Here is a 14052-nt window from a genome sequence, read left to right as displayed (position 1 = left end):
TGTCTTTTTAATGACCTCTTGCTTTCTTCATGTATGATGTCCTTGATGTCAGTCCACAACTCACCTGGTCTTCAGTTGTTAGTGTTCAACACATCAAATCTATTCTTGAGATAGTCTCTAAATTCAGGTGGGATATACTCAAGGTCATACTTTGGCTCTCATGGACTTGTTCTAATTTTCTTCAGTTTCAACTTGAACTTGCATATGAACAATTGGTGGTCTGTTCCACAGTCGACCCCCGGACTTATTCTGACTGATAATACTGAGCTTTCCATCGTCTCTTTCCACATATGTAGTCAGTTTGATTCCTGTGTATTCCATCTGGCAAAGTCCACATGTGCAGTCCCAGTTTAAGTTCGTGAAAAAAGGTATTTGCAGTGAAGAAGTCATTGGTCTTGCAAAATTCTGTTATGCGATCTCAGGCATTGTTTCTATCACCAAGGCCATATTTTCCAAATACCAATCCTTCTTCTTTGTTTCCAGCTTTTGCATTCCAGTCACCAGTAATTATCAATGCATCCTGATTGCATGTTTGGTCAATTTCAGACTGTAGAAGTTGGTAAAAATCTTCAGTTTCTTCATCTTTGGCCTTAGTGGTTGGTATGTAAATTTGAAAAATAGTCGTATTAACTAATCTTCCTTGTAGGCATATGAATATTATCCTATCACTGACAGTGTTGTACTTCAGGATAGTTATTGAATTGTTCTTTTGATGATGAATGCAACATCATTCCTCTTCAAGTTGTCATTCTTGGCATAGTAGACCATATCATTGTCTGATTCAAAATGGCCAATACCAGTCCATTTCAGCTTACGAACGCCTAGGATATCGATGTTTTTGTGTTCCATTTCATTTTTGATGATTTCCAATTTTCATACTTAGTACATTCCACCTTTGATTATTAACAGATGTTTGTAGCTGTTTCTTCGCATTTTGAGTTGTGCCCATCAGCAAATAAAGGTCCTGAAAGCTTGACTCCATTCATGTCGTTAAGGCTGACTCTAATTTGATGAGGCAGCTCTTCCCCAGTTGTATTTTGAACACCTTCCAACCTGGGGGGCTCATCTTGGGCACTGTATCAGACAGTGTTCTGCTGCTATTCATATGGTTTTCACTAGCTAATTTTTTTCAGAAGGAGACTGTCAGTTCCCTCTTCCTAGTCTGTCTTAGTCTGGAAGCCCAGCTGAAACCTGTCCACCATGGGTTCCTTGGCAATCTCCACATGGCATCCATCTTCCCCAATTTGTGCTTACTTCTGTGTCTAACCTCCTTTTTTTTATATAACATGGAAGTGATTAGGTTTAAAAGGCACCCTGCACTGATAAGGCTGCCTTAATAAATATAACATAGAAAAACCTATTTCCGGATGAGATTACAACCACAGATATGTTGTTGTTTGTGTGCCATCAGGTCGATTCTGACTCACAGCAACCTTCAGTACAGAGAACTGCTCCATAGAGTTTCCAAGGCTGTAAACTTTAAACGGGGGAGCCCTGGTGGTGTGGTTAAGAATTTGGCTGCTAACCAAAAGGTCAGCAGTTTGAATCCAACAATGCTCCTTGAAAACCCTATGGGACAGTTCTACTCTGTCCTATAGGGTTGCTGTTAGTTGGAATTGACTTGACGGCAACAAGTTTGGTTTTTTAATTTTTTTGGTAATCTTTATGGGAGCAGATCGCCACATCATTCTCTTGAACAGTGGCTGGTGGATTTAACTGCTGACCTATCAGTTTTCAGCTGAGCGCTAAACTACTTAGCCACCAGGGTTCCTTATCGACAGGTATAGGGGTTAGGATTCCAACTCATATTTTGGTGGGGGGAACACAATTCAGTCCGTAAGAGGCAGCTCTTAGCATTTCATCTCCTGCTCCTCCCCTAGCGGAAGACGTAAGGATATAACTTTACTCGGGGAGCACCTGACCTCCTGCACTCATTTCAGACTCAGCTGCTGGCAGCCCACAGTTTATCCATCTGACTTGATTGCTTCCACCAGAAGCAGGCCTCACTAGACATTGGTCTGAAGCTCACCTGCAAGGCTTAGCTGATGACAGAGTTCCCTCTCTTCTTTACTTGTGAGCCGGTGCCAAGATGACTTTCCACATCAGTGAAATAGCTTTAAACCTGACGTTCTGGACTTGGGACCTTTTCTCATTTAATCAGCACCAATTCTGTTCTCTGTCTTTGAATCTCTTACATCCAGGGCACAGGGCTGGTATCAACTCACTCTCCTGTAACTGTGCCTCTTGCCTTCCCAGTATTCCTTCTTCTCTGTCCACGCTCCCTCCCCCCCAGCTGTGGCAGGTGGTGATGCCAGAAGACTGGAGACTTCCAGCATCCAAGCCTGGCAGGCCCCTGCCGAGACCAGCTATCAGCTTTCACGCTTTGACAGGAGAATGGAGACCAAACAAAGCCAATAGCAAAGGCATGCTGAGTGGAAGTCTCTGATCTTGTCATTCTTTGACCACAAAACTGGCCCCAAACTCTCTTTTCCTAAGAACACCCTGAAGACAAAACTTTTCAGTCTCTGAGAACATTTTACTGTGTGAACCTCCACTTTCTGGCTTGACTGAAATAACAACTAACATTTTACGGTTTATGAAGTGCTTTCTTAGTTATGATTTCATTTAGTCCTCAGAGCAATCCTGTCCATCAAGTTTTGTTGCTTCTATTCAACAAATGAGACATCTGAGCTCCGGAAGCTTCAAGACTAGCCTATGAAAGTGCCAGAACTAGAAGCTAACCTAATATTTGTGACTCCGGAGGCAATACCATTTCCACTGCCCTGAACCTCCTGGAAGAGCCCCAGTGGTGCAGTGGTTAAGGGCTCTGCTGTTAACCAAAAGGTTGGTGGTTTGAACCCTCCAGCTGCTCCTCAGGAGAAAGATGTGGTGGTCTGCTTATGTAAAGATTACCACCTTGGAAACCCTAAGGGGCAGTTCTACCCTGTCCTACAGGGTCACTATGAGTTAGAATTGACTCAAAGGTAGTGGGTTTGATTTTGTTTGGTTTTTGCGCTTTCAGCCATGAGGAGAGGTAAGTGTGTAAACACAGATGACGCATCTCAAACTGGTGGGTGTGGGCTCTTTCTGGTCTGCAGTTGGGTTTTGTTTCTCTCAGACAATGTTTTTAAAAATTTTACTATGAGTTCCCAACATTTAAACACTGGGAAATTTCACATCAAAATCTAGATTTCCTGGCTTTTTCTTTTTTCCTTTCGATGAACTACAAGGCGTGGGTGGTGCAAATTGTTAATGTGCTCCATGTTAACCAAGAGGTTTGAGTGCGCCCAGAGGTGCCTCTGAAGAAAGAAAGTCCTGATGATTTACTTCTTAAAAATCAGCCATTGAAAATCCTATGGAGCACAGTTCTATTCTGACATGCAGGAGGTCACCATGAGTGGGAATCAACTTGAAGGCAACTTTTTTTTTTTTTTTTTTTAATATATGGGGCGTACATTCCCATGAGGCAACCATTACGTAGAGCTGGGTGGTGATACACCTTTTAAATGGGGCATACGTTTTCCAGATTGCTGCAGTCCCCACCACTCCCTATTGCTTTCCAACATTAAGGCTGAACATCAGTTATCATTTATTATTATTTTTGTGCTGTTGTTCTGCTTATAGCAGAGCCCAAAGAGGAAAGAAAAGGCAATTCTTGAATTCTTCTCTCAAAAGTGGGAAAAATGAAGTATGGACCTAGAAAACCTTATGTTTATTGTTAGCTTGATTTCCCTGGGTCTTGTAGGAATTTGAATTTGTGATCCCTGAAAGACAGTTGTCCCCAAATCTGGCTGCCCATTGGAATCATTCTGGAAGCTTTTTAAAAAATATGGATTTCTGGACTGCATAGACCCACTGAGTCAGAATGCTCAGGAGCGGGCCTCAGAAATATGTATTTTTAAAAAATCCAGACTATTCTGATCACTGCTATTCAGCCTGTATTTTTTCTACTTTAATTTATATATATGTGTGTGTGTGTGTGTGTGTGTGTAAAATTGTGCTCTAGGCAAAACTTTACAGCACAAATTAATTTCTCGTTTAAAAACTTATACAAATATTCTGTGACGTAATTGCAATCCCCACATTGTGTCAGCATTCTCCCCCATTCCCTTTCCTCCCTGGGTCCCCCTGTGTCCATTTGTCCTGTCCTTTCCTGCCTTCTCATCTTTGTTTTTGGGCAGTTGTTGCCCATTTGGCTTCACTTACCTGATTGAACTAAGAAGCACATTCCTCATGTGTGTTATTTTTATTTTATAAGCCTGTCTAATCTTGGCTGAAAGATAGGCTTCCAGAGTGGCTTCAGTTCTCAGTTAGCAGGGTGTTCGGGGCCACAGTCTTGGACATTACTACAGCCTCTGTCAGACCAGCAAGTCTGATCTTCTTTTTTTTTTTGTGAACTTGAATTTTGTTCTACATTTTTCTCTCGTTCTGTCCAGGACCCTCTACAGTGATCCCTGTCAGAGTGGTCATTCGTGGGAGCCTGGCCCCATCTAGTTCTTCTTGAGGCAGACTGGTAGAGGTTGTGGTTCATGCGGTCCGTTAGACCTTTGGACTAATATTTTCCTTGTGTTTTTTGTTTTCCTGATTCTCCTTTGTTCTGGACAGGATGGGACCAATAGATGTATCTTAGATGGCCGCTTGCAAGATGGCCCCAGATGCTACTTACCAAAGTTGGATGTAGAACATTTTTTTATGAACTATTTAATGCCAGTTGACCTAGATGATTCCTGAGACCATGGTCCCTAGCCCTCAGCCCCAGTAACTTGTCCCTCAGGGTGTTTGGATATGTCTAGGAAGCTTCTATGACTTTGTCTTGGTCAAGTTGTGCTGACTTCCCCAATATTTTGTGTTGTCTTACCCTTCACCAAAGTTAACACTTGTCTACTATCTAGTTAGTGATTTTCCCTCTCTACCCCTCCCCCATTGCAACCATCAAAGATTTTTTTTTTTCTGTGTGTAAACCTTTTCTTGGGTTTTATAATAGTGGTCTCATAAATTATTTGTCCTTTTGTGATTGACTTATTTCACTCAGCCTAATGCTCACCAAATTCATCCATGTTGTGAAATAGTTCACGGATTCATCATTGTTCTTTATTGTGGCATGGTATTCCAGTGTGTGTATGTACCCTACTTTGTTTATTCATCCAAATGATAGGCACCTAGGTTGTTTCCATCTTTTTGCTATTGTGAATAATGCAGCAATGAATATGGGTGGGCATATGTCTATTTGTGCAATGGCTTTTATTTCTCTAGGATATATTCCTAGTAGTGGGATAGCTGGATCCTATAGTATTTCTATTTCTAGCTTTTTAAGGAAGTGCCATATCATTTCTCACATTTTTGAGAGATCCATTTCCTTCCCTGTCTCAAGCTTCTTCATCTGCAAAATAACAGTAATGGATAGGAAGAAATAAGCCGTTGCCATTGAGTCGATTCTAACTCATGGTGACTTCGTGTGTTACGGAGTAGAACTGCTCTGTAGGGTTTTCTTGGCTGTAATCTTTATGCAAGCAGATCGCCAGAACCTTCTTCTTTGGTGCCTTTGGGTGGGGTTGAGCCACCAACCTTTAGATTAGTGCTCAAGCAAAAACTGTCTGTACCATCCAGGCAAAATCAGGGTTGAACACTAATTTCCTGAGTCCTAGACGTTGTTCTTCTACTATGGACTCCATTTCATAGAACTGGCCTTTTTTTTCCGAGAAAGTTTTCTTTTTAAAATGACATCATGATGGTCTAGGTTGGGTTAATTTTTTTTTTTTTTTTGCCCCAAACCAAAAATGAAAAATTGGAATTTTCTTGTGCTTTACTTGCTACCACTTTTCTTATATCAAAGATGAATTGGTTATATCAAATACCTTGTCCTCTGAGCCAACTACTGAAGGGAATCAGGAATACACTTCCAGGCTTTATAAGATAATAACACTAGTAATGGTAATAATACTGAGCATGGATCCTGTGTCAGGCATGCTCCCATTCATTTTCTATACATTATCTCATTTAACATTTATAGCAACCCTCTGTAGTAGGTATTTACTTCTGTATTTTACATACGAGGAGTTGAAGCTCCAAAAGGTTGAGGAACGTTGCCTATTCATCCAACTACTATTTGCTGGGCAGCTGTCATGTGCCAGTTCATGCAGCACATAAATGATAGAGCTAGGGTTTGAATCTGATTTTCTGATTCTTAAACCCATGCTTTTCATCAACTCTGCGAGAACTTTCTGTTTTCCAGGGCTTCCTCTCATCTCTTCTTTGGGTCCCAAGTTGGCCCTTATTCCAGCTTTGGTTCCCAAAACATTTCTTAATACTAATCTCTTTATTTTATTCAATAAATATCTTGTCCAGTGCAGGCTTCCTGAGGCCTGAGCCAGTGTGGGGGTGGGACAGAAGGGGAGAGTAGGACTCGAGACATCAACATCTATAGTTCTGGAGGCTGAAAACACCTGCCAGACACAACCACAGAGAGGCTGATGGGCTAGGACAGGTATGATGAACATATTTCTATGATGTCAGGGTTTACCTCATGAGAACGGATTAGGTGAGACATTGTGCAATAAACTTGTTGTCGTTAGATGCCATTTAGTTGGTTCTGACTCATAGCGACCCTATAGAACAGTGCAGAACTGCCCCATAGAGTTTCCAAGGAGTGGCTGGTAGATTCGAACTTCCGACCTTTTGGTTAGCAGCAATAGCTCTTAACCATTACACCACCAGGGCTCCAATAATAAATATAGCAGCCATTAGTCATGAAACACTTCCATATAACTTGAAGCAAACTCTACTGAGTGAACAAATAAAGGGAGGAAGTTCTAAACTATAACTAATAATTATGACTCATTCCATCTTTGGAGTTACTTTTCAAAGCATTTTCACATGTGTGATTTTATTTCGTGCATGAATGAATCCAGTAGCGTGAGCAGAGATTCTGTACATACAGAGGGTCACGGATTGTTGGCAACTACCACAAGCCATGCTCCCCTTAGCCTCTCAAGAGCCCCTTCCTCCCCAATTAAAACATTGTAAACAAACCACACAGATAATAGTACGAATACTGAAAATAAGTTGAGTAGAATACCTACATTTTATAAAAGTCATAGAGGAAATGGCTTCTGGGTAGGAAAAAGGTGTTGTGTTTGAAAATAAAAATTTGGGCTGGCTCTGGTTGCTGGATGTATATGAGGATATTGCAATTATGGGAAACATGGTCAAACAAATGTAAAAGTTGGAGAGAAAAATGCAAGGCAGTGTGAGAAAACAAGACAGGCAGCTTGAGAAGGAATTTAGTTATATGCCAAAGGGAACAGAAAGTTGGAACATAATTGCCCTAGATTATACTTTACAATATGTTCTTTTGGGAAAGCTGCATATAATATAGCTTCTGTGTGTGAGGATGAACTGGTATCATTTTAATGGATTTTTGATAGAAGACCAAAATTTAAAAGCAACAGGGCTGTGCTTCTAGCAAGAAGTAATTCTCCTGACAACCCATTTTTCATTTCAGTGTTCCTGATGGCACCTTGCTCATCACTCTTTTTCTTCTTTTTCTTTCTCATGATCATTCTAAGTGTATTTTTCCAAAAGACAACCACTGACATCCCCAAAGCCATAGTTCTGAGTTCTTACTCCTGTGAGTGTTGCAGGTAATACTGTTCTTAGTATTCGGTGTCATTTTTCTTATCCTTTCATTTACTTTCTTGGCTGCCAAAGGTTTCTCATTTTTTTTTTTGTCTCCTTTCTCTTCTGTCAGACCATTCTGAGTGGTAATTTTTCATCCTGTCTGTTTTCCTATCCCAGTGGCCCATTCATTTTCTTCAAGCTCCTTAGCCTTCCTCCTCCAGGCTCCCTTCATGACAGCCCTTTCTCTAGTGAACTTTTGAAGTATTCAGGAGATGACAGTTGAAGATGGCGATTGGGCTACAGGAGAAGATGAGCTGATTTAATAAATGTTTAAAAAAAAAATGGCTGTCCAGTTGGTTTGACTCATAGCAAACTTACACAGTCAGGGGCCTTGGTTGCAAATGATGGAAACTCAACTCAAATTAGTTTAAGGAAAAGAGAATTTATTTGGTCATTTATCAGAGAATGATATTGGGGAAAGCAGAATGAAAGTAATTACTGTAGGAACCAAGACATCACAAACTAAAACCAGAATTTGATGCCATTGGGACACTCTGCCACCCTTTTCTCTACTTTTTTTTTCTGATTAGTTTCATTCTGCAAACTTTTTTTTTCTATCTTCTTGGAAATGTAGTTATTAACATTCAGTTCCAGATTCATGTTTCTCCAGCAGAGAGAAGGCTACCATTGCTGAACATATCCTCCCAGGGAAGGCTTCTGATTGGTTCTTCTTGATCATGTGTCCCTTTCTTGGACCAGCCTCTGAGTCTTAACCAGACCTGAGTCATGAGAGTGGGGTGGAAGGGACTAGGATATAGCACTACGATTGAAAGCCCCACCAAAACCATGGAACAGAAGGGTGCTTTGCAAAAAAAAAAGAAGAAGAAGAAGAAAGAAAGAAAGGATGCTACTGTATCAACACTGCAGAACAAAAAGAAATATTTTTTTTTACATAATTTTTCCTGCAAAAGTTTGCAAGTAAGAAGTTCCTGCCTCTGGTGTTACCCTGAATTATAATTTAAAAAATGATTTTGAAGAGAATTATATAGAGTTCCTATTTTTCTTAATCAGCCACACTGTGTTATATTATTTTAAAACATCTACAATAATCCTTCTCTCTGAATTCACACTGCTTGAGGAGTTCCCTCCCACAATGACTCTGGGCATGGCAACTTGGCTTGCTTTGGCCAATGAGACAATAACAAACATGATGCAAAGCAGAGTCTTGAAACATGCTTGCATTCACTTGCTGCTCCTGAGAACCCTGTTAAGCTTGGGTTTGTTGTTGTTAGGTTCCATCCAGTCAGTTCCAACTCATAGTGACCGTGTGTACAACAAAACGAAACACTGACCAGTCCTGCGACATCCTTGCAATCATTGCTATGCTTGAGCCCATTGTTGTAGCCACTGTGTCAATCCATCTTGTTGAGGGTCTTCCTCTTTTCTCTGATACTCTACTAAGCATGATGTCCTTCTCTAGGGACTGATCACTCCTGATAACATGTCCAGAGTATGTGAGACGTAGTCTTGCGATCCTTGCTTCTAAGGAGAATTCTGCCTGTACTTCTTCAAAGACAGATTTGTTCATTCTTTTGGCAGTCAATGGTATATTTAACATTCTTTGCCAAGACCATAATTCAAAGGTATCAATTCTTCTTAGGTCTTTCTTATTCATTGTCCAGCTTTCACATGCGATTGAAAAAACCATGACTTGGGTCAGATGCACCTTAGTCCTCAAAGTGAAATCTTTGCTTTTAACGTGTAAAAGAGGTCTTTTGCAGAAGATTTGCCCAATGCAATGGGTCTTTTGATTTCTTGACTGCTGCTTCCATGGCTGTTGATTGTGGATCCAAGTAAAGTGAAATCCTTGACAACTTCAGTCTTTTCTCATTTTCATGAGGTTGCTTATTGGTCCAGTTGCGAGGATTTTTGTTTTCTTTGTGCTGAGGTGTAATCCATACTGAAGGCTGTAGTCTTCGACCTTTATCAGTAAGTGCTTGAAGTCCTCTTCACTGTCAGCAAGCAAGGTTGTGTCATCTTCGTAATGCAGATTGTTGATGAGTCTTCCTCCAATCCTGATGCCCGTTCTTCTTCATATAGTCCAGTTTCTTGGATTATTTGCCCAGCATACAGATTGAATAAGTGTGGTGAAAGGATACAGTCCTGACACACCTTTCCTGACTTTAAAGCTATGAAGTATCCCCTTGTTCTGTTTGAAAGACTGCCTCTTGATCTGTGTACAGGTTTCTCATGAGCATAATTAAGTGTTCTGGAATTCTGATTTTTTGCAAAGTTATCCATAATTTGTTATGATCCACACAGTCGAATGCTTTTGCATAGTCAATGAAACACAGGTAAACATTTTTCTGGTATTCTCTGCTTTCAGCCAGGATCCATCTGACATCAGCAGTGATATCCCTCATTCCATGTCCTGATCTGAATCCGGCTTGAACTTCTGGCAGTTCCCTTTTGAGGCACTGCTGCAGCCACTTTTCAATGATCTTTAGCAAAATTTTACTTGTGTTTGATATTAATGATATCATTCAATAATTCCTTCATTCTGTTGGATCACCTTTCTTTGCAATAGTCATAAATATGGATCTCTTCTAGTAGGTTGGCCAGGTAGCTGTCTTCCAAATTTCTTGGCACAGATGTGTGAGCATTTCCAACACTGCATTTGTTTGTTGAAACATCTCAATTGGTATTCTGTCAGTTCCTGGGGCCTTGTTTTTCTCCAGTGTCTTCAGTGCAGCTTGGAACTCTTCCTTCAGTACCATCAGTTCCTGATCATATGCTACCTCTTGAAATGGTTGAACATTGACCAGTTCTTTTTGGTAGAGTGACTCTGTGTATTCTTTCCATCTTCTTTTGATACTTCCTGTGTTGTTTAATATTTTCCCCATAGAATCCTTCAATATTGCAACTCAAGGCTCAAATTTTTTCTTCAGTTCTTTCAGCTTGAGAAATGCAGAGCATGTTCTTCCCTTTTGGTTTTCTAACTCCAGGTCTTTGCACGTGTCATTATAATACTTTTTCTTCTTGAGCTGCCCTTTGAAATCTTTTCTTCAGCTCTTTTACCTCATCATTTCTTCCTTCTGCTTTAGCTGCTTGATGTTCAAGAGCCAGTTTCAGAGTCTCTTCTGACATCCATTTTGGTCTTTTCCTTCTTTCTTGTCTTTTTAATGACCTCTTGCTTTCTTCATGTATGATATCCTTGATGTCATTCCACAACTCGTCTGGTCTTTGGTCATTAGTGTTCAATGCGTCAAATCTATTCTTGAGATGTTCTCTAAATTCAGGTGGGATATACTCAAGGTCATATTTCGGTTAGCCTACTAAATTATGAGTGACACATGGCCTAGTTACATCTATTTTTCCCTGCCAGTAGCCAACCAAATACCAGATGTGTGAGTGAGGCCACTGACTACCAGTTGATCATATACATGAATGAGCACAGATGATACCATATGGAGCAGAGATGAGCCATCACAATGGGTCAAATCCACATTTTTGGTTGCTGTCTTATGCCAGTAAGTTTTGTGATGATTTATTATATAGTAAAAGCTAGCTGATGCAAATACTATGTGCTCTATTCCTAGATCTAACCTGGCTTGACAGGTTCTTTTAGCTCCTCAGTAGTGGCCACTCCAGATTCTTCTTTGGGTGTCTTCTTATTTTTTTCCACCTAAGCAAGGGAGTTTCCACATTATTCCTGACATCCCCTTTGTTTACGTCCCACAATTGTTAAATTTCCCTTTATTCCATTTCTCCCAAAAGTCAAGGAAAAATTTAAAAAACTATTTATGGAATTTTCCTCCTAGGAGGAAGCCTATGGTAAGAAGCAGAGAATTCTTTAACACATTATTAATCTGAGTAGGACATGCATTTAGAATTGCTTTTCAGTTAATGGAAATAAATTCGCAGGTAAGGCTTGTACTTATGACATAGCAACTTGATGATGCCTGAATTTTTTTCTTTTTACATTTTCTTTTCAATTTTTGTTTCGTTTTCTTCTTACTCAGAGTAAGAAAACGGTGATCTGAGGAGGGACCATGGGGATCACCAACATTTAACAGGTGGAGACAGAAAGAGATAGAGAGGTGAGAGGAAAATGAGAAGAAGATGGAGTCACAGAAGCCAAGAGCTGAAGAAAGGAGACAGTTTCAATAGCATTTAATGCAGATGAGAAATCCAGAGAGGGCTGGGACTAGACTGGGAAATGCCATCGAGTTGATTCTGACTTGTAGCGACCCTATAGGGATAAAAATATTCACTGGATATGACAATTAGGAGGTTACAGATGATGCTGGCATGAGTGGTGTTCATAGTGTAAAGAGAGGAAGCCTGACTGCAGTCATTTGTGGACTGAATGGCATGTGAGAAAGCAAAGACAATGTGTATGGAAATCTCATTCCAGAGGCATATGACAGAGATAGAATGGCTGCTGTGGGCGTTGGGGTGAGGGGGCAGGGGGCACAGTGTGACTGGCAGGCAGAATTGAGATGTGAGCATTTTTATACCCTGGAAAAGGAGCCCTGGTGGCACAGCAGTTAAGCATTCAGCTGCTAACTGAAAGGTTGGCAATTCAAACCCACTTATCAGGTCTGTGGGAGAAAGACCTGGCAATCTGCTCCCATAAAGATTTACATTTACTCCAATGTAAAGATTGTTTATATTACACTGTACTCTGTCAGTTTCTGGAGCCTTGTTTTTTGCTAATTTCTTCAGTGCAGCTTGGCTTTCTTCCTTCTGCACCATCGATTCTTGATCATATGCTACCTCCTAGAACAGTTGAACACTGACCAATTCTTTTTGATAGAGGGATAGGAGGGGAGAATCAGACTGTTGGATGCTGTGCTGATTGAAATTTGAACAAACATCTCTTTGACCTGAAGGATAACGTGATGTTACACAAGGTGCCGGCTTAGCCCTGTAAACACTCATTACCATCCTTGCTAAGTGACGTGATAAGGAAGAGTTTAGTTCGGCTTAATAGAACCTAGGTGAAAGACTTGAGTGTGACTTTCTCTTGCTTCACTGTTGTTGTTAGTTGCTGTCAAGTCGATTCCAACTCATGACGGCCCCATGTGTTCAGAGTAGAACAGCTCCATAGGGTTTTCAAGGAAGGTCGCAGATTGCCAGACCTTACTTCTGAGGCATGCCTGAATAGGTAAGTTTGAACCTCCAACCTTCCTGTAGTAGTCCAGTGCTTAACCATCTGCACCACCCAAGGACTTCAAAGGGTGTCAAAGGCAGTGCTCTCAAGAACTTGGAAATGGAATTTCAAAAGGAGTTGTTTTTTGAGAGTAAAATTATGTAATTATTATCTAATCACTGGAGGTCCAGGTTGTGAAGGGAGGGAAGGAGAAGCGTATATGGGCTTCTCATGCCTCCGTTCAGAACTACTACATTTTTCTGCAAATAACACATGCCTTCTTTTTTTTTTTCTAGGTTTGTTTTCCAAACACTTCTTTCACCGTGAGGTATTTTCGTAAGCGTGCTATACTGATTTTTTTTTCTTACAGCAAAATGTAAGAAAAATTGGCGTAGCAGCACTTACAAAAATACCTTGTGGGCAGAGGGAACCATTGGCGAACAATCGTAGATGACATGCATTATTTGCGTAAAAAATAATATGCTTCACTTCTGCTCAGAGTCCATTGGCCAGAACTAGTCATAGGGCCTCACTTAAGTACAGCTGTGAAATATAGCAGAACAAATAGGATCTTTAATGACTATAATTGTCTAGGTCATACTCAGTTTCCACACTTGTTGATGAAGATAATAAATATAATAGAATTTGCCTCATAGAGATGTGGGGAGGGTTAAATGAGATAATGTATGTGACGTACTTAGCACAGTGCCTGGTCCACAGAAAGTGCTCCATAAATTTTAGCCATTAAAAACATATTATTATTATTGTATATTAATTATTATTAATAATAATTATTATTAAGTGAGCAATAAATTATAGTGTTCTTATTATCATTATCATTTTGTGATTCTTCTAAGAACAGAAGTGACCATGACTAAGCTCTTAACCATCTGTCAGTTTTGGGACATCCCGTTATTCTGCCTTGAGCTTCAGCTCCAGGATCAAGAAAAGGGCCATTTACAAAAGACTCCAGGAAAACTAATCGGTGGTGGTGGGAGGGCGGGGGTTGCTTTTCACTCTCTAACCTTGCCTGTACCTTTTGCCAGTACTCCTAGCCATGAATGTTTCTGCCAGCAACCCATGGAAAAGTCTGAGGATGTTAGAAGCCTCTAGCACTTTCTTCTCCTAAATGATTTTCCAAGGATCAGCATCTTCCTACACTCCTAGGCTGCCAGAGAGAGAAACGTGGCTGTGCCCATGGGAGGCATCCTGGGGCAGTTCAGGATTCCTGGCAGTAAGGTGCATATGCAAAGAGAACTGGAGCCAGAAGTACTCATAAA

Source organism: Elephas maximus, chromosome 15 (assembly GCF_024166365.1).
Source record: "Elephas maximus indicus isolate mEleMax1 chromosome 15, mEleMax1 primary haplotype, whole genome shotgun sequence".
Taxonomy (NCBI): Eukaryota; Metazoa; Chordata; class Mammalia; order Proboscidea; family Elephantidae; genus Elephas; species Elephas maximus.
This window is presented reverse-complemented; position numbering follows the sequence as displayed.